The 21,782-nt window shown below is 37.0% G+C and overlaps 1 protein-coding gene across 1 annotated transcript in view; it reads left to right on the top strand.

Annotated features, from left to right (window-relative positions):
- Hnf4g (hepatocyte nuclear factor 4, gamma) overlaps positions 1-21,782 on the top strand; it is a 150,870-nt gene that overhangs the window by 56,420 nt on the left and 72,668 nt on the right. Inside the window, 1 exon segment of the mRNA NM_001415087.1 lies at positions 19,962-20,079. The gene's annotated coding sequence lies outside the window, so the exon portion shown is untranslated.

Below are 21,782 nucleotides of genomic sequence, written 5' to 3'. Positions count from 1 at the left end.
CAGCCAGGAGCTTCAGCTCTGCTAGCCAGGCTGTGGAAGTGAAGGAAGGAAAAGACCAGACAGTATGCCCCTAACAAAGAAGGCCTCAGGTGCAAAACAGATATTTCTCTTCTAGCACTGACTTTGCTCCGATTCCTTTCATTGGAAGCAGCCTGAGATAGCTAAGCCATCTTGTGGACATTCTTGCCCCTTTCTTGGAAGTGAGTACAGCATGTGCTTCCAAGGAAGTAATACAGTACATGCTGAATGAGTGTGCACACAGATCAGAAAACAGACAGTGTGTATTTGTTAATTCAATTTTTGGACTGTTTAAAATATTGCTATTTACATAGTAATTTTAAAGAGATTTAAAGTGATGCTTATATTCAATGGTCATATAGGTTCTTAAGATTTTAAGTACCAAATTGACTCCTTTATGCTAGCTGTACGTTCCTCTACACTTAAAGCCAGCCAACATTTTCTTTTTACAAGGAATTTTGTACCTATTGTCTCTGTTCCACTGTACTGTCTTCCAAGGGACATCTTTTTTTTTTCTATTAACTTTTTCTTTCTGAGTCAAGTGTTTTTCAGCTTAACTATCTCCTAATAATCTGATACATTTGATCTTATTTAGTCAATTTACTTTCTTGGACTGTAGATTGTTCAGGTGACCTTTACCTTGAGTGGAATTCTTTTGATGAAAATATGTTTCATTTTCTTATTGTGGCTTAGGAATGCTACCACAGTGCTGGTTTTTTTGCCTTCTCCAAGAATGAATGTTACCTTGGCTGTACATATATGAGATTGCATTTGTTTCTGTAGGTTGTTTATTTTATATACACACACATTCACACACACACATATACACACACAAGTACACACACACCACAAAGAACACATAGATTTTATGAATTTAGTGTTTATATTCTTATTTCTATGATTATTTTGTCTTATTTTTTACATAAATATTGTTTGCATATTAGTCTAAATATATGCATGTATTTAAGTAACTTATATCCTCAGATCTGCATAGCTCTATATATTTATATCTTATATAATTTAAATTTATATACTTAATATGTCTATGTACATTTTTATGTTTATCTTATATTGTTTTCTATATAGGTCAGTTCTATTATTTTATGTATATTTATAAGTGCTCACCATGAGGTACTGCTTTTGGATACGGTCATCATTTGTAATTAGCCCAATATTGAAAACTAACGAACAGCCACGTCTCCCACATCCCTTTGCCAGATCATAGTCTCTGGTTTTCTATTGTCCCTTGTCATGGGTTTGCCTATTTTGTGCCACACAGGTGCTTGCTGTACCAGATCATCCTTGCCTGTGTTTTTATTAAGAAGTTCCTAGAAGGAGGTAATTTTTCAGAATTCTTATTTTTGGCTTAACATTCCTCTTAAGCCAGATATCTCTTACTTAATCATGAAATGTATGAGTGCTCATTATGTAGCTAGAATCATAAAGGCATTCTCTCCATTTTATGCATCACCTGCCTTTGTTTTATTGGGACAGTCACATCCTGGCCCATGATCACCCAAGCACTTATTGGGACTTCTTTTCTAACCCTATATAATGAGGAAACAGGCAACTAATATCAACATTTTCTCTCTACATGTTCTCCCCTGCTTCATTCCCTTTCTTTCTCTCTCCTTCTTTTATTCTTTTTTTATCCAAAATATTGAGGATGGAATGAGAGGAGAGCTATCTGACACAGTTACTATGTATGAGGTGTGAAATATGTCACAAAAGGAAAGGCAAGAGAAATCCCCAAGGCAGTGAGATGGATGTAGCATTTCCTACTAGCTGCTAGGGGAAAATTTGAGAGGTAAGGTCTCTCTCAGTGTGCTATCACCCTAGCTTCCTACCCTTTTTTAGAATAAGAAGAGATACAAGTTACAAAAAAGCAATCAGGGGCATGAGAGATGAGACTGGGGAGTTATAAATGTGGCCAAAATTCACATGTATGAAAATGTCATAATAAAATCTTCACTGTATACTTTGCCTATAATAATAAAGAAGACTAAAAGCTTCAGTATTTCTTGAAATAGGATTGAGGTCCCATTTGTTGATTCTTGATCTTAGAGCTTTTGCCATTGTTTTGTTGAGGAAATTTTCCCCAATGCCCATGAGTTTAAAGCTCTTTCCCACTTTTTCTTCAATTAGTTTGAGTGTATTTGATTTTACATTGAGGTCCTTGACCCACTTGGACTTAAGCATCGTACAGTGTGATAAGAATGGATTGATTTGCATTCTTCTACATGCTGACCTCCAGTAGAACCGGCACAAGTTGAAAATGCTATCTTTTTTTCCATTGGATGGTTTTGGCAACTTTGTCAAACATCAAGTGACCATAGGTGCATGGGTATATTTCTGGGTCTTCAATTCTATTGCATCGATCTACCTGTCTCTGTATTAATATCATACAGTTTTATCACTATTGCTCTGTAATACTGCTTGAGTCCAGGGATGGTGACTCACCCAGTAGTTCTTTTATTGTTGAGGATAGTTTTCGCTATCCTGTGTTTTTTGTTATTTTTGCAAATTGCTCTTTTGGACTCTGTGAAGAATGGAATTGCAATTTTCAAGAGGATGACATTAAATCTATAGATTATTTTTGGCAAATTGACCATTTCACTATATTAATCCAGGTAATCCATGAGCCTGGGAGGTCTTTCCATATTCAGAGATCTTCAATTTCTTTCTTCAGAGACTTGAAGTTCTTGTGATACACATCTTTCACTTACTTGGCTAGAGTCACAGCAAGGTATTTTGTGCTATTTGTGACTATTGTGAAAGGTGTCATTTCCTAATTTCTTTCTCAGCCTGTTTATCCTTTGAGTAGAGTACTGATTTTTTTTTTTTTGAGTTAATTTTTCACCCACCCACTTCGCTGACTTTCTTTATCAGGCTTAGTAGTTCTCTGGTGAAACTTATGTTTCACTTAAGTACTATCACATCATCTGCAAATAGTGGTATTTTAACTTTTTCTTTTCCAATTGGTATTCCTTTGACCTCCTTTTGTTGTCTCATTGCTTTTGCTAGGACTTTCAATGCTATATTGAATAAGTAGGGAGAGTGGGCTGCCTTGCCTAGTCCCTGATTTTAGTGGGATTGCTTCAAGGCTCTCTCCATTTAGTTCGATGTTGGCTACTGGTGGGTTGTATATTGCTTTTACTATGTTTAGGTATGGGCCTTGAATTCATGATCTTTCCAAGACTTTTAACATGAAGGGGTGTTGAATTGTGTGAAATGCTTTTCCAGCATTTAATGAGATGATCATGCACCTTCTTTTTTTTTGTTTTTGAGTTAGTTTACATAATAGATTAAGTTGATGAATTTCCAAATATTGAACATCCTTGCATCCTTCAGATGACACCTACTTGATCATGATAGATTATAGTTTTGATGTGTTCTTGGATTCTGTTTGGGGAATTTTAAATATTTTTGCATCAATATTCATAAGGGAAATTGGTTTGAATTTCTCTTCGTTGGGTCGTTTGGTGGTTTAGGTATAATCATAGTTGTGGTGTCATAGAAGGACTTGGGTAATATTCCTTCTGTTTCTATTGTGTGGAATAATTTGAACACTATAGTTATTAGGTCTTCTATGAAGGTCTGATATAATTCTTAGCTAAACCCATCTGGTCCTTGGCTATTTTTGGTTGGGAGATTTTACTAACTGCTTCTATTTCTTTAAGAGTTATGGGACTGTTTAAATGGGTTATCTGATCGTTATTTAAGTTTGACACCTGGTAACTTTCTAAAAAAATGTCTATTTCACCCAGATTTTCCAGTTTTGTTGAATCTTTTCTAGTAGGATCTGATGATTTTGTGAATTTCCTCCATTTCTCTTGTTGTGTCATGTTTTTCATTTCTGAGTTTGTTAAATTGGATACTGTCTCTCTGCCCTCTGTTTAGTCTGGCTAAGGATTTTTCTATCCTGTTGATTTTTTCAAAGAACCAGCCCCTGGTTGTGTTTATTCTTTGCATAGTTCTTTTTGTTTCTACTTGGTTGATTTTAGCTCTCACTTTGATTATTTCTTGCTGTCTACTCCTCTGGTGTATATTTGGAGGCATTCAGAGCTATGAATTTTCCTTTTAACACTGCTTCCATTGTGTCACAGGATTTTGGGTATACTTTGCCTTCATTTTCATTAAATTCTAAAAATATTTCATTTCTTTCTTTAGTTCTTCCTTGAACAAGTTATCATTGAGTAAAGCTCTGTTCAGCTTCCATGTAAGTGTATGGGCTTTCTGTCGGTTTTGTTGTTGTTGTTGTTTTTTTTTTTTTGGTTATTAAAGACCAGTCTTAGTTCATGGTAATCTGATAGGATGAATGGGATTATTTCAGACATCTTGTATCTGATGAGGCCTGTTTTATGACCAATTATATGGTCAATTTTGGAGAATGTACTATGAGGTGCTGAAAAGAAGGTATATTCTTTTGTTTTTGGATTAAATGTTCTATAGAAGTTAGCAGAGCAAGAAAAACTCTAGTAAATTCTCAGTTACACGAGAAGGCAAGGGAGGTCATTTTAGTCATTATATTACATTGATTCTGCTAGTCAAAGCCATTGTTGGGTCTGGAGAAATGTACTCACCTATCCATGAAGGCAGAAGTATCTTATTTTAAGAGGGAAATCTAAGAGTGCCTATACTTAGGTAGAGATCTCAGATGTTAAGTTCTGGCTTCCATTTACTAGAGGATATAACTCAAATATCTTTAGATAACATCTAAGTACTTTATGACTCCACTCCATTACTTTCTTCCTTGGGAAACCTGTAATTTATATCTTTCTTTTTTTATCCAACATTCAGTGTTTATAGAAAACATACTTCCAAACTTACTTGTGACTGGGTATTTTGGCACATACATATAATCCTAGTATTCAAAAGCTAAGGCAGTAGGATTGTGAGTTTAGGAATAACCTGTACTACCTAGGGATATGTAGACTCAAAAAAAAGACAAAAACCAAAAATAAAAAATAAAACAAACCAAAAACCCCAAATCAAAACAAACACTTTCCCTTTACTCTCCAGATGACTCAGTCCCTGTCTTTAGAGAGTCACAAACTGTCTTCTTTATTTAGCCTATCTGTATCTGTCTTTAGGAATCAGATCAAAGACCAGATCAAGCTTTGTTCTTGGACCTTACCTGTCTCATAGATGGAGATAATAGCCTTTCCCTTGGGGTTTCAAATCATGTTGGTTCACTAAATCTTAAAGGATTTATTCCATGTGCAACGTGATGTAGCTCTGTGACACACTCCCCACCCCACTTAAAACACTAATAAGTCCTTTATAACATTTTTGAAACATTCCTAGCACTTTACCCATATAGGCATAGGTTTGTGTGCATGTGTTCTATAAATATACATGCATGTAAATGTATTTCATTAATACTAAATTTTATTGTAAAAACATTAAAATATTTTTTATAAAATTTAGATGTATTAACACTACAAGTAAGAAAATATCTGTATGGTAAATACTGTTTTCCCTTGCTTAAAAGAATTCTGTTAATATTTTAAGGTTGTTTCTTGAAATGGTTATTAAATCCTTTAACTATATGGCATGGGAATTATTTTCAAAATTTATTAAATGATGGTAGAAATTTATTTAATTGCTTCTCTATTACTCAAGAGTTTGCAGTACCTCAAGAGCCATCTTTTCTTACTTTATGCCTTGTCCGACAAATAGAATTTGTTTAGTAAAGTTTTTGCATCCTAAATATATTAGAAATGGATTTTGGATTTGAAATTCCTCAGTGAGCTAAGAAAGTGTAGCTGCTGTCAGTGAACAAGCACACAAATTGTGTTTTGCTAATATCAGTGGGGAATGTTTGTTTTAAGGATATCAAATAGCATTGTCTTTACGGGCTCAATGTTAAGACAGCAGCTATATTGTTATTCTGTATATAAATTCTGTTTTCTTCTACTTTGCCCTTTATAAGCTATTGCTACAGGTCCAATCTGAAAAGACATCAGTCAACCAAATAATGATACAGTGCTTACACTGCACAGGGTTGCAAGGGGTTAAATCATTCTGATTTTTTTTTCTTCTTTTCTCTTTCTTTTAAAGGCAGTAACTTCTTGTCTGATCTCCTTATGGTCCTTGTCACAACTCTGTGGCTTTTAATCACTCAAAGGGTCCATGACTTATAGCACCATAGACACCATAATACTGTTCTAGCATGTTTGGGTGAATTTCCTGATAAAGTCCTGACAATCTCTCAATATAATGGGAAGACAATCAAAATAAAAAATGCTTGAAGGGTTCAGGTAGTGGGGCATACTATTTATTTTTCACTACATACCAGGATATTAAAATTCTGACTTTCATACTTTTGATTAAGTTCATGATGAAACCCAAGAAAAATTGAAAATTTGAGTTATTCCACTGCCAGTGTGGACTGTATATCATGAAGAGAAAGCTAGCTCATGTAACCAACTTTGTATCATAATCTTCAGAGTGTCAGGCAGTCTTCCTTTGTTTCAATTTCCGTAGAGCATTTAAGTGATTCATTAACTGTATGGTTCTTTCATATTACCAGTCTCGTGAAGAACTGTAGAAAGGCATGTGATGTCATCACTTGAATGGCTAATAACAATGCCTGATGTTGGAATTGTTCAGATTTTTTAAGGTACTTTCCAAGAAATTATCTCCCTAGATTCAATAGCCCTTGGGAGTAAACAGTGGAATTCTTAAAATTTACCCACCTGTCCCTCATCATGCACCTTTGCTTCTGTTTCACTATTTCCTTTCCTTTCTTTGAGAGGAGGCCATTTGGAGCGGAGGAAAGGGTACAAGAGTGTGAATCCAGGTAATTCAATCCATCTTGTCTTGTTGAATTAGTTTGACTTGGGGGATCATTTCCCTTCTCTGAACCATGATTTTCTAATTGCAAAAACAGGAATAATGATGTGACATATTTGCAAGGATTAGATGAGTTACAAACAGAAACCATGAACAGGACAGAACAGGTCTGTTAGTTTCTCTCACAGGAAGCTATCAGGGCACAAAGAAAAAGGACTTTGCTGTCTCTGTTTCTCAGTCATAGATTTGGTGCAGACAGTCAAATTTTCTGTTTCATTTTCTTGTATGGAAAAATGGTCATGGTACTATGTATCTTTTGTAGGTGCTGAATATATTAATTTGTGTTACTCTTATCACAGCTCTGTATACAAAAAGAATGTTATATCTTCTGTATTTATTTCCTGTACCCCACCACCATTTTTCTTTGTATTTTGAATTTGTGTGGCATTGAAGGTATTCATAAGACTGAATATTCAAGACTATTGAGATTTTCTGATTTACGAAGCATTGAGAAGTCCCAATGAATGACTTAGTGGGTAAAAGGACCTGAATTTAAATCCTCAGTACTTAAATAAAGAGTCAGGCATGGCTTCCTGTTCCTATAACCCTGGTATTGTTTTGGTGGTGAAGACATATAGGTCCTAGGACTTTCATAACCAGTCAGCTAAAGTGAAATGACAAGAATAAATTTAGCCAGAAATTCCACCTTATGATACAAGGTAGAAGAACAATAGAAAACAACTGACATACTTCTCTAGCTTCCACATGCATGAGCCATGGGACACTCACACCCACAGACACACAAACACAGACACATACAGACACAGACACATGCACATGACATTCAACATGAGAATTCTTTTCTTCAAAGCCATATATTGTGGCTTTTATTGTGACAATAGAAGAGGATCCAGGGGCTACTCATTGCTCCTTTGAGAGAGGAGCCCATCATATTAGAAAGCACTGGCTTACCCCTGCAGACCCTATTTGGTAGGAGTTGAACATCACTGACATAGCCAAATCCTTTACAGACGAGGACACTGAGGAAAGTGAAGAGATTTGGTTGCCTGAAGTCACAGAGCTAAGCGTGGGCAGTTAAGAATACAATTCAGCTGGGCTTGTCTTTATTGGTTACTTTAGTAACTGAAGGTACACTTTGCTAATGTAAACAATTAAGCCACCATCCTGAAAGTCAGCATAGGGTTCTTTTTTTTTTTTCAATTGCAGTTAAAAGTATACTTTATTTTTTTATTAACTTGAGTATTTCTTATATACATTTCAAGTGTTATTCCCTTTCCCGGTTTCTGGGCAAACATCCCCCTCCCCCCTCCCCTTCCTTATGGGTGTTCCCCTCCCAACCCTCCCCCCATTGCCGCCCTCCCCCCATAGTCTAGTTCACTGGGGGTTCAGTCTTAGCAGGACCCAGGGCTTCCCCTTCCACTGGTGCTCTTACTAGGATATTCATTGCTACCTATGGGGTCAGAGTCCAGGGTCAGTCCATGTATAGTCTTTAGGTAGTGGCTTAGTCCCTGGAAGCTCTGGTTGCTTGACATTGTTGTACTTTTGGGGTCTCGAGCCCCTTCAAGCTCTTCCAGTTCTTTCTCTGATTCCTTCAACGGGGGACCTATTCTCAGTTCAGTGGTTTGCTGCTGGCATTCGCCTCTGTATTTGCTGTATTCTGGCTGTGTCTCTCAGGAGCGATCTACATCCGGCTCCTGTCGGTCTGCACTTCTTTGCTTCATCCATCTTGTCTAATTGGGTGGCTGTATATGTATGGGCCACATGTGGGGCAGGCTCTGAATGGGTGTTCCTTCAGTCTCTGTTTTAATCTTTGCCTCTCTCTTCCCTGCCAAGGGTATTCTTTTTCCTCATTTAAAGAAGGAGTGAAGCATTCACATTTTGATCATCCGTCTTGAGTTTCATTTGTTCTAGGGATCTAGGGTAATTCAAGCATTTGGGCTAATAGCCACTTATCAATGAGTGCATACCATGTATGTGTTCCTGTGATTGGGTTAGCTCACTCAGGATGATATTTTCCAGTTCCAACCATTTGCCTACGAATTTCATAAAGTCGTTGTTTTTGATAGCTGAGTAATATTCCATTGTGTAGATGTACCACATTTTCTGTATCCATTCCTCTGTTGAAGGGCATCTGGGTTCTTTCCAGTTTCTGGCTATTATAAATAAGGCTGCGATGAACATAGTGGAGCACGTGTCTCTTTTATAGGTTGAGGCATCTTTTGGGTATATGCCCAAGAGAGGTATAGCTGGATCCTCAGGCAGTTCCATGTCCAATTTTCTGAGGAGCCTCCAGACTGATTTCCAGAATGGTTTTACCTGTCTGCAATCCCACCAACAATGGAGGAGTGTTCCTCTTTCTCCACATCCTCGCCAGCATCTGCTGTCACCTGAGTTTTTGATCTTAGCCATTCTCACTGGTGTGAGGTGAAATCTCAGGGTTGTTTTGATTTGCATTTCCCTTATGGCTAAAGATGTTGAACATTTCTTTAGGTGTTTCTCAGCCATTCGGCATTCCTCAGCTGTGAATTCTTTGTTTAGCTCTGAACCCCATTTTTTAATAGGGTTATTTGTTTCCCTGCGGTCTAACTTCTTGAGTTCTTTGTATATTTTGGATATAAGGCCTCTATCTGTTGTAGGATTGGTAAAGATCTTTTCCCAATCTGTTGGTTGCCGTTTTGTCCTAACCACAGTGTCCTTTGCCTTACAGAAGCTTTGCAGTTTTATGAGATCCCATTTGTCGATTCTTGATCTTAGAGCATAAGCCATTGGTGTTTTGTTCAGGAAATTTTTTCCAGTGCCCATGTGTTCCAGATGCTTCCCTAGTTTTTCTTCTATTAGTTTGAGTGTGTCTGGTTTGATGTGGAGGTCCTTGATCCACTTGGACTTAAGCTTTGTACAGGGTGATAAGCATGGATCAATCTGCATTCTTCTACATGTTGCCCTCCAGTTGAACCAGCACCATTTGCTGAAAATGCTATCTTTTTTCCATTGGATGGTTTTGGCTCCTTTGTCAAAAATCAAGTGACCATAGGTGTGTGGGTTCATTTCTGGGTCTTCAATTCTATTCCATTGGTCTATCTGTCTGTCTCTGTACCAATACCATGCAGTTTTTATCACTATTGCTCTGTAATACTGCTTGAGTTCAGGGATAGTGATTCCCCCTGAAGTCCTTTTATTGTTGAGGACAGCTTTAGCTATCCTGGGTTTTTTGTTATTCCAGATGAATTTGCAAATTGTTCTGTCTAACTCTTTGAAGAATTGGATTGGTATTTTGATGGGGATTGCATTGAATCTGTAGATTGCTTTTGGTAAAATGGCCATTTTTACTATATTAATCCTGCCAATCCATGAGCATGGGAGATCTTTCCATCTTCTGAGGTCTTCTTCAATTTCTTTCCTCAGTGTCTTGAAGTTAGGGTTCTTTAGTGTATGGAACCGTAAAAAATGATGAAGGGGAATGGGGCTTTTAGCAGTTGTGCAGTGAGTGGGACTGATTGATACTTTGAGTGGAGCAAAGTGACCTCTGCTACAGAGTAGTCTTTGTGACTTTCCAGGAGTGTGGGAGAGAATCTCTGAAGAAATCTCTGTTCACCCCAGACAGGACACTTCACCACAACCATCTAGACAAAAGTGAATATTAAATACTGAAGCATATTGATGATTTGCAAAAAAAAATGAGAAAAATTGAAAGCATAGTATATTTTCTATCATTTTATTTAAATTTAACTTATGAGCCAGTGAATTACTTACAGGAGTATGGGTAAAGGGTTATAAGAGTATAGGAGCTACATGAATGATAAGCCCATTTTGCTAACATGGATGATTGCTCACAGAACTTGCCTGCTTTTCATACCTTGAAGGCAGCTTGGCTACTAGAACGTTGCTTCTCTTAAATAACTGCTACTACTTACATAACTCTAAAGTTTTTATGAATCCTGTACCTTTCAGGAGGTTCCTGAGTCTTGTGACTTTTATGTACTTTTTTAGTTATGTAAAAATTCACTTACTTCCTGAACTTCCATGACCTTCTCTCATGGAGGGCTTCTTTCAATTGACAGTAAACATTTAACAGGACCTACACTGGAAACTCCAAGAGGGCAGTACTTTGCTTCATCTGTTTTAGGAAAAAGAAATGCCTGACTTTAACACAGGGTTTAATTTTTTTTTTAGTTTTTTAAATTAATTGGGCATATCAAATGAGACATATAATCAGAATAGTCCAATAAAAATAGCAAAAGCTTAGTAAATGTGAATGATAGTATTTAAAATGTTGCAGTGAAATAGATTAAACAGATCATGATTTGAAGACAGTCAGTGTAATTATATTCTGAAAATTATTTAGGTTTATGTGATGATGTCAGAACTCCCCCCTCCTCAACACATTCATGTATAAACTTGGTAACAATTAACACTATGTTCCAATACAGGCCACACCTTAAATTTTCTAGATGTATTGTTTCAGATAAAAGTCAAATACTAAATCCTGAGACAAATATATTAATATTTTGCAAGGAAAAATAGTAAGCTTTCTCATTTTATCTAAATTAGAATGTAAGAAAACATTGAGATGAAAGTGAAGTCCATTTAGAAGACGTTGTGGTTTGTTTTTTTATCATGAAGTAATTGTTAAGAATCCTGCTAATCCTCCCACTGTTTCTGACTGCACGTTAAAGAGATTTAATGAACTATGTCAGGGAGACCTTTTTAAAAGTTAACCCATCAGGTGCAGAAAGATTGGTGTGGAACTGAGAAGATGAGGAGGAACCATGAAGATATCATAACTTCTAATTTTTAGTGATGTGTTTTTATGTGGGCATGGACATGGGTAGAGGCCGTGAAACTAGAAAGTATATAGGCTTTAAGGAAGGAGAATGTGGAAGGCAATAAACACACATGGTCTGAAAGTGAGAAGGGCACTGAGGATGCGGGGTAGAAAAGAACAGAGAAGTGGAACATTTGCGCATGGTGTTTCAGCAGCAATTGTGACTCTAGCTAAATATGAGAAAAATATTCATTGGCTAGGAAAAGAGTAGAAGCTAGAACACATTCTTGTGAAGACTGGAAGGAGGAAAGAGTGGAGAATTTTTGTAATGAGAAGGAACTACCAGCAAAGAAGAGTAGTTATGGATAAGAAAGGAATCTCATAAATGCATCAACTTACTAGTAGAAAAACATTGCCTGTAAGAAAAGGAGTCTCTTTTCTTGTAGGCTAGAGTAAGGCTAATGTGGAACGAAGTTGACATTGCCTGTGTATAACAGCATTATGTGCATCATTAATTTGAAGACTAAATTTACCTCTTTCAGGAGCAAAGTACATCATTTACCTGATGCTTTTGTGGAGAAAACATTTCCTTTGCTATGAAAGAAAAATATTCTTTTCGATCATAACTATTTCAAATATATTACTTTGTTTGAGAAATTTTAAAACTTTACCAATTTTGATTTTACAGAGAATTTGGAAAATTAGAAGATTGAATATTGAATGAAGATACTAGATTCATTTTCTTAATCTACTTAAAATGGGTTGAATAATGATAAAACATGTTTAGTAAGTTAGATATCTAAACCCAAAAGTTGATTTCCAGCTACAAGTCTTTATAATTTGAGTTTACACAATATTCATTGTAAATTGAGAAAAACTTCAAGGACTATAAAAATTATACTTATTAGTGTAAGAAAACATAGTTTAAGTAATTTACTTTAAAAAGATTAAATAACACTTTTTTCTGCTTATTAAAGGAAGGCTGTGACATCAAGTATTATAAAAGTCACAACTAAGTTCACAGAATTAAGAGAAAAATATGAAATATATAAATAAAATATATAATATAAATATGAGTGTGTGTTTGTTTGTGGGTGTGTATGTGTGTTTTTACCCTCTGTATCTAGGCATGGTATGGTACAAAGGTCCTTCATTTAAGTGTTAGAACAGAATAAACATGTGAGGATATAATTATTTTATTGAGCTGTCTTATTTTATGACCCACTAATGGCTCATGAATCAGTTATATTGATGTATACTAAAAACTTACAGCTACAATAAGGTTAGTAAATAAAATTTATTCATTTATTGTTTTTGTTTGTAAATGCAAAGACCATGTCCAGTTCCCAATCTTATTATCCATTTGCTGTAAACCAAAAAGTCTAATTTTTTTATTTTGGAAAAGGAACTTAAACATGTTTTTAATCCAAATGGCAGCATGTATACAGGTTTCTAAGTTATTTATAATTTCTAATGTAAATTGTTGAACTTCTAAGCTTGAGTGTATTTCTTAGTACCAGCTACTCAATATCAAGTTAATTTTACTTCCTTTTCATTTATGCTGAAATTATTAAAAAAAATAACCCAATGGAATCAGTTATCATTTGTACTGAGCTAATATAATTGAAGGCTCAATGTTAAAAGTTGAGATTCCGTGTTCTTTCATTTTGGTATACACCGTGGGTTACTTGCATCATATTTGTGTTACTGGCAGTCATACAGTAAGGACTCCTTTAATTTTTTTAACTGTTTTCACAAGCATGCAGCTTCATTACCCACCCAAAATGGTTTATATCTCAATTTAATTTTTCCAAAGTTGTCAAGTAGATTAAGTCTTTTCACCTTCTCTGAGTCTAAACAGTAAATTTATACACTGAGTCAAAAAACACTTCTTGTTCTGTAAACAAAAACTACACAAATGAGAGTAAATGCCCCATCCCAAGCATTAGCATTGCTACTGTACATGAGGAAATTCAATTAGTAAAGTAAGTTTAAAGGTTTTGTTTTATTTAGTTAATTGGAACAAGGCACCTTTTTCCTTCCCCTGTTGTCTCAGCAACTCAAGAGCCTGAAGCAGACTAGGAACACTTGAAAGTGTCAAACAAGAACAAAAGAGGTCAAGTTCATCTAGGTTTAAAGTACAAATAAAAACTGATAAGTGTTAAAATCATTGTACTCCCTTCCAACTCCTTGTTTTCCCATCTCTTTTTTACTTGATAGTGCCCCCAGTTGAGCCTCTGTGAATGAGGATAAGCATTGTCAAATTTAATTTCAATTAAAGCATCATTTTCTTTGTAGAACACAATATTGAATAGTAAAGATAACATTTAAAACAAAATTAAACAGCTAAAAAATCTACTGCTAATTACTTTTCTTGGAAGTTAAAATTATTTTTTTTCTCCTTTGAATCTTGATATAAAATATACATAGGCCAACTGATACTAGTTTGCATGTTCTTATAAAGGAAATAGGTAAAGGATTCTGTTTCCAGTCATCATCATGATCTGTAGTGGGAAATTCTATTACCCTGTTTGCATTCTTCATATCTGAGGATAGACTTAGATCATTGGTTTTCAAGCAGTGCTTTGGGGGACTTATAAGTCAAGTCTGATTTAGTTTTCCACATAATTATCATTTGAGTTATGTTCCTTAATGTTTCATAAACATTTGAAAGATTTCTGAACTTAATTACTTATAAAATCAATTTTATCTGCCATTTTATGAATCATTTCCTTGATTCCTGTGCTTGAGCCAGACCCAAGAGCTGTGACCCAGGTTATGTGGTTTCCATTTCTGAACCTGTCTACACTCGAGGATTTTTGTAACTGACCATCTGTCCATTTTTACTTGACATTCAATTCTTTTCTAAAGCTTTGTTCTGTATTTATCTATTTCATATATTAAGATATATACAAACTCGTGTGGGAAGTGCTCCCCTTCAGTGGTTGGAATGTGTCAACATTACTGAGGACATGTTTACAAGTTTTCACTATCCTTGATTGTTGTGTTTGAGGAGTTGCTATTTCCCATTCTTCTAGAGTGTAGGCATAGAAGCAAGAGAAAATGAGAGTGGTAGGATTCTGGGGAATCCGTTAAAGGAAAACAACCTTCACAGACACTACCTACATAGAAATTTAATAAAATTGCCAAATGTTATTTCAATAAAAATTACACATTACAAATTTCAAATGAAAAGAAGCTATACACTATCTAAGCAAACACCCCTCCCAAATAATGCATAAATAATAGCTACTTGTTTGTAGTTGTGGGCTTTTCAAGCAATGCATGTGTGTGTCCTCTAACATGAACAAAATCTCTTCAATCCATTTTTAAGTTCTTGAACGAGTCTTACTGGACATGACAGATGGGCCTTTTATGTAATTTTGAATAAAATCATTCAGTATTAAAAAGCTGACTGCTGATTCACTTCTTCTCATAGGAGGAGATATAGAGAAAAAGTTTGGAGAAGGGACTGAAGGAATGGCCATTAAGAGACTGCCCCACTTGGGGTTCCAGCCCATATACACACAGCCACCAAACCCAGACGATATTGCTGATGCCAAGAAGCGCATGCTGACAGGAGCCTAATATAGCTGTCTTCTGAGAGGCTGTGCCAGAGCATGACAAATACAGAGGCAAATGCTAGCAGCAAGCCATTGAACTGAGAACAGTGTCCCCATTGGAGGAGTTATAGAAAAGATTAAAGGAGCTAACGGGGGTTTGCAACCCCATAAGAGGTTGCAATACCACAATACCAACCAATCAGAGCCCCCAGGGAATAAACCACCATCTAAACAGTATACATGGACAGCTGCATATGAAGCAGAGGATGGTCTTGTTAGGCACCAATGGGAGGAGAAGCCTTTGGTTCTGCCAAGGCTGGACTCCCCCACCTATCCCGGTGTAGGGGAATGTCAGGGCAGGGAGGCAGGAAGGGGTAGGTGGTTGGGTGGGGGAACATCCTAATAGAAGAAGGGGGAGAGAGGATGGGATAGGGGGTTTATGGATGGTAAACCAGGAGAGGGGATATCATTTGATATGTAAATAAAAATTAAAAAAATAATACAAAAAGGGGTAAAAAAAAGCTGTTAACATGACAACATTGTACGTGACTCATTGTCTCAGACAAGGATTTGTGCTTTTGTTGGTGGTGACAGTGTTTTCTTTCCTTCTTTCCTTCTTTCTTTCTTCCTTTCTTTCTTCCTTTCTTTCTTTCTTTCTCTCTTCTTACTTTTTCTATTAGTTCTTGCCAGTATACTACAGAAACCTCCATGAACAAAAATGCAATTAAGCCACAACTCACAGATCCTCAGTGATGGTATAATAAATTAGTGGCAAATAAATCAGTGCTACACAACTTATTTAGAAATTTTAAAGGATTTTAATGAGACTCACATAAATAGGTCTTAAGAATGTTAATCTTTCCTTTAGACGCTGTTCCAAGGCACTTTCATAGTTTTCACTGCCCAAGAAACAACACAAATTATTATGCTTGTCAGTATTGCTGTGGCAGTTCAACTCGCTTTTCGGTTTGCTTGTTTGTTTGTTTGTTTTCCTCACTGAGGACATGTTTCATTTTAACAGTAGAAACAACAAAGAAAGCACTCACAGTTTGAGTCTGTATGATTCCAGGTAGTGTTTTTACCATATTCATTATACCATCATCTTACATTTGTTTGCTCTTTGAAGTAGTTACTAATAGTTTTTTGTTTATTTGTTTGTTTTTCTTTGTTGTTGTTGTTCAAGTTTAAAATTTAATTTTTCCTTGTGTCTGACACAAATTAACAGTATTTAGGAAGACTGAATATCTGAGTGCTGTTACACTTGAGGGCACAAGTGCCAAACATGCCTAGGCATCTATAAGTTAGAAAGGATGTGTTTATGATCCAACAAGAACTTTCAAAGCTCTGTAAAAATAGCCAATAGCTTGCAATATTACAATTTTCTAAAATACAAAATTGATGTTTCTGAGAAATGAGGGTTGATCTTAAGATATTTATTCATTTATTTTAAATAGCTCATAAAAACTTTCCTAATTGTATTTTTTCCACATCAATTAAGAAAGCTGTTTTCTAACACAGATATGACTGACTCTTAGATAATTTTGCTGTTTCTAAATTGGTCAGCAAGTTGTTGTCCCCCTTAGTACTCAGCATGTTGACATAAACAGCACAGGCATCCTCCTGTTAACTCTGCAAGGGAAGTTGCCTGGACCATGTGCCCTTGGATGGAACCACTCCTTTAGCCTTTATTACACTGCCCCCTAGACCTTAGTAGGTGGCATTGCAGTCTAAAGTCCTGAGGTTTTGCCTTGGTTTTTGTCCATGAAAGTCATATTTTCTTCGACACTCCAAAGTTCAATGTGACTCATCTCGAGCTGTATTTATATAATGGATCCTATGGTTGTTCCCTTTAAAAATAAAAGCAAATGATGAAATTTAAAGAAAACATAGCATTAAAAATGTGTGTGGTCATTATTTCTAAAGCTTATTTTAACAACTTCTAAATGGTAGAAGAGGTTTCTTTCTTAAGAAATGTTAGTTATCATTTCTTACAGCTGCTCTGTGTTAATTTCTGTTGAGAAGAAATTGTGTCTGCATTGATAAGAGTGACTTTATCGTGCTGTCATCACTTTCTCAGCAACTACCCAACTATAAGCATATCATTAAGGTCCTTATATGTTATCACCACACAGCAAAATTAATGTTTGGGATATTTCAAGTTAGGAAAATCAACTAGATGGCTACTTTTTGCAATGCAAATTGCTGGTGTTTTCGTGAAATAAAATTTTGCAAAAGTGACAATATTTTTCTTTTTTGATCTGTGGATGCAAAAACACAGCTCAAATCTTAAAGTGTATAAGAGGTAGTTGATTGTGGAGCCATTTTGAGTGACCTTGTCCTGGGATCACAGATTACTCAAAGTTCATGTTCTAGAATTTTCATCAATTTATGTAGTTTTACAGAAAAAGAAAAGTCATAAATCAAGGAAAAATTTAAAAACATTGGTGGGGTACATCAGAGAGGTCACTATAGCATTGTGGGGGAAGATTTTCAATAAGTCTTAGATGTTATCTGATATTATTTTTATCTTCTGGATTGGTGGAAGCTAGTGGTCTCCTAAGTTAATAGAATTCCAAAGATTTTTTTTGCCTATTAGTCACAGCATGTTAGTTCTGACACAGAGATGGGCAAGGAATGGCTAGTGAGGAGCTAAAGCCTGCTCAAGAGGAGATAATTAGCCCTGGACTTGCAACATTCCAACCACCCCACATTACTACACTTTTAAATAAACCAGTCTTCTTTCCAGTAATTCTTGTTCATAGTACATCTTGTAAAATTAACAGGAGAGTAAACCAAACACACACACACACACACACACACACACACACACACACACACACACACACACTCACACAAATGTAGAGCCTCTGTTTACTTTAAGAAAACACAGCTCCTGTAATTTCCTGGTGCATAAAGCATTTCAGGCCTCCCTCAGAATTCTTTGTAATTCTCTTCTTACACTCTTTGCTTGGCGGCCCCTCCAAGGTACTACTCCAGTTTTCTTTCTCAGGAAACCCCTCATGGGTCCCTTTGACCAGTCTCTTCCCCAAGTATGGTTTCCTCATTGTGTTCTCTCAGTATGTACCTCTCTGACGCCTCACGGCTCTGGTGAGTTAGTTTGCTGAGGACACTCGTCAAACAACCTGCAAAGCACAGAGAAATAGTCAAAGGCCCCTGTGAAATTTCACATTTGATGGAGTACAAGCTTCGGGTGGCCTATTGTTCCCGAAGGATCCACGAGGCAACCACCGTTCTTCTAACTTCCCCATGTGTGAGGGCCTAAGTGGCACAAACCAGAACCCTGGAAAGGAAATTGGTCCCGAGAGTTACATCTGAGGTCTCTGATTAAAAGGGAAGCATTTCTACATCCCTAGCAGTGTTCAGGTTATCAATCCCCTGTGTACTGGATGTTTATAATTACAGAGAACTGTATTTGCTGGAAGACTCTAGAATTCTATTACAGTCATCTTCCCATTTACAAGATCCAAGTCACATATACAACACTGTCAAGTCAAGTTAAACAAACAAACAAAAATAAAAATATTGACTTATTTTGTGCAGGCCTGAAGGCACATGTGCTTCTGCTTTTGTATGGAATCCAAAAGATAGCTTGTTAGAGTCTATTCTCTCCTATCATATGAGTTCTAGAGATTGAATTTAGGTTTTGAGGCTTGATATCAAGTGCTTTTATATATTGCACCATCTTGCTGGGTGAAAAGGCTACCCTTTTTTAAATTATTGTTATTCACTTTACATTGTGATTTCAGCAGCTTCCCCTCATTCTTTTCCTCCCAGTCCCGCCCTTACAACTCCTTTCCCTATTACCTCCTCCCCTTCTCAGAAAAGGCAAAACCCCCCAGTGGTTACTACCTTGCCCTGGAAGTCCAAGTTGCAGCAGGACTGAGGGCATCCTTTCCTACTGAGGTCTGACCAGGCAGTTCAGCTAGGGGAAAGGATGCAATGGTAGGCAACAGAGTCAGAGACAGCTTCTACTCAAATTGTTAGAAGAACCACATGAATCCAAGCTGCACATTGGCTACAAATGTATGGGCGGCCTAGGTCCAGGCCATAGCTGCTCTTTGGCTGGTGGTTTGATCTCTGTGAGCACTCATGGGCCTAGGTTAGTAGACTCTAGGTTTTCTTGACATCTAGGTATCCTAGACACCCCTTGACTTGCTCAGTCCTATCCCCAACTCTTCCAAAAGATACCAGAGCTCTGGAAAAGGTTACTTTTGAACCTGCTTCAATGATTATAATCCTTTCTTATGGTTAACCTCAGAGACTTCCTGTTGTATTCTGCCTACTACTTATCTAATGGGATATTTATAGTTCTAATTATACAGTACCAAGGCCATGTTTGAAATTTCACCCTTTACATGTTTCTTACTAGATACATGAATGCACATAGGTACAAAGGGACAGTTTGTATTGCTCATTAGTGGTCTGAAATCAGACCACCTTTTAATCTGGTAACTGACAGAGAAGTTAACCAATAAATCTATGAAACTAGTTCTCTCAGTAATGTGACTGATCTCCCTGGTAGCTAGGTTGTATATGTCTTTCCCTCTATGTTTCACAGATACATGTTTGGGTAGCGCTTGCAATAATAGCAATAGGGTTTTCTTAAGTATGAAACCATTCCCAGAGCACAAGATTATTGCCAGGTGCTTTGTTCTCAGGCTATGTAGTATCCCTTTTCTGCTATTGGTTTCTCAACATGCAGGTAGTGGATCAAAGTAAATCATTTAATCCATGCAACATGTCACTCAATAGTATACTTTTGGAAATTGTTTCCACAGGAGCAGCAGTGAAAGCAGCCAGTCTGAGATATTGACACTATAGAAAAGAACTGTCAGCTCACTCCTCGTATTGATCTGGCTTCTCTACAAACAGAGAATCTTCTCCCTACCAGAGACTGTAAGTGCTGCTTGCAGAGGTTGCTAAATTGCTGTGTAAATTATTTGTTACTTGGACACCTTGTAAAGATTTTGTTTCTTCTTGTTGAACTTAGTTATGCTTTCTAGGGTTTCATGGACATTGAAAGGTTTCAAAAGATATACCGAGTTCTTGGCTCCCCATATTGCAGATGTGAGCTGCCTATCCAATATTATCCTTTCTTTGAAAATCGGGTTCTTAGTTTTGAATTATTGCCTATAAAATCATCAACATTTGTATGCATAGAGACCAGAGTGAGTAAGGCAACTTTGAGCCTAGTAGTGGGCAATTAGCACACGTTAAAAGTAAAACTTGTCCTCTTCCACTGAGGCCAGAAGAGGCAGTCCTCTGCTACATATGTGCCAGGGGCCTCTGACCAGCCAATGTTTGTCTTTGGCTGGTGGCTTAGTCTCTGGTGCTCCAGGGGTCTGGGTTAGTTGATAACTGTTGTTCTTCTTATGAGGTTGCAATCCTTGTCACCTCCTTCAATCCTTTCGCTAACTCTTGCATAGAGGTCCCCAACCTCAGTCCAACTGTTGGCTATAAGTGTCTGCATCTGTCTCAATCAGCTGCTGGTAGAGTTTCTCATAGGACAACCATGTTAGGCTACTGTCTGGAGCACCACATGGCAACAGTAATAGTATTAGGTTTTGGTGCCTGCCTGTGAGATAAATCCCAAATTGGGCCTGTCACTAGATGGATTTTCCTTCAGTCTCTGCTCCATTTTTGTCCCTATATTTCTTTTAGTCAGGAACAATTCTGTGATAAAAAGTTTGAGGGAAGGTTGGTAACAAAATCTCTCCACTGCGGGCTCCTCCCCCACACCCTGTAGCTGCATATTTCCATTCATTTTCCTGACCCCTCTGGGATTCTCTAATGTCTCCCCTCCACCCTGTATTTGATCTGACTCTCTTTTACCTCTTTCTTTCTTCTCTCACCCAGATCCTTCCCGCTTTCTTTCTCCTATGATTTAATTTGTTCCCTCTTCTAAGTTGATTGAAGCATCCTCAATTGGGCTTTTCTTCTTGTTAAACTTCTTATGGTCTGTGGGTTATATGATAGGTATTTTGTACTTTTTGGCTAATATCCACTTATCAGTAAATACATACTTTTTGGGTTTGGTTTACCTCACTCAGGATGTTTTCTAGTTCCATCCATTTGCCTGCAAAATTAATGATATTCTTGTTTTTAATAGCTTAACAGTATAAATGAACCACATTTTCTGTATCTATTCTTTGGTTAAGAGACATCTAGGTTACTTCCAGTTTCTGGCTATTATAAATGAAGGTGCTATGAACATAGTGGAGCACATGTCCTTGTGGTATGGTGGGACATCTTTAGGGTATATGCCCAGGAGCAGTATAGCTGGATCTTCAAGTAGATTTACTTCCGATTTTTTGAGGAACTGCCAGGTTGATTTCAAGAGTGGTTGTACCAGTTCACAATTCCACCAACAATGAAGGAATGTCTAATCCTGTAGAGACTTGATGCCCCAGGGAAGGAGGATGCAGGAGTGGTGGGGAATCGCTGGGAGCTGGGAATGGGTGGGAGGTTAGGGGGTTGGGGAACACCTTCTCACAGGCAATGGGGAGGGAGCATTGGGTGAAGAACTCTTGGAGGAGGGTACTGAGAAGGATTGCAGCATTTGGAATGTAAATAAATTATACAATAATTATAAGCAAACA

Source organism: Rattus norvegicus, chromosome 2 (assembly GCF_036323735.1).
Source record: "Rattus norvegicus strain BN/NHsdMcwi chromosome 2, GRCr8, whole genome shotgun sequence".
Taxonomy (NCBI): domain Eukaryota; kingdom Metazoa; phylum Chordata; class Mammalia; order Rodentia; family Muridae; genus Rattus; species Rattus norvegicus.
This window is presented reverse-complemented; position numbering and strand designations above follow the sequence as displayed.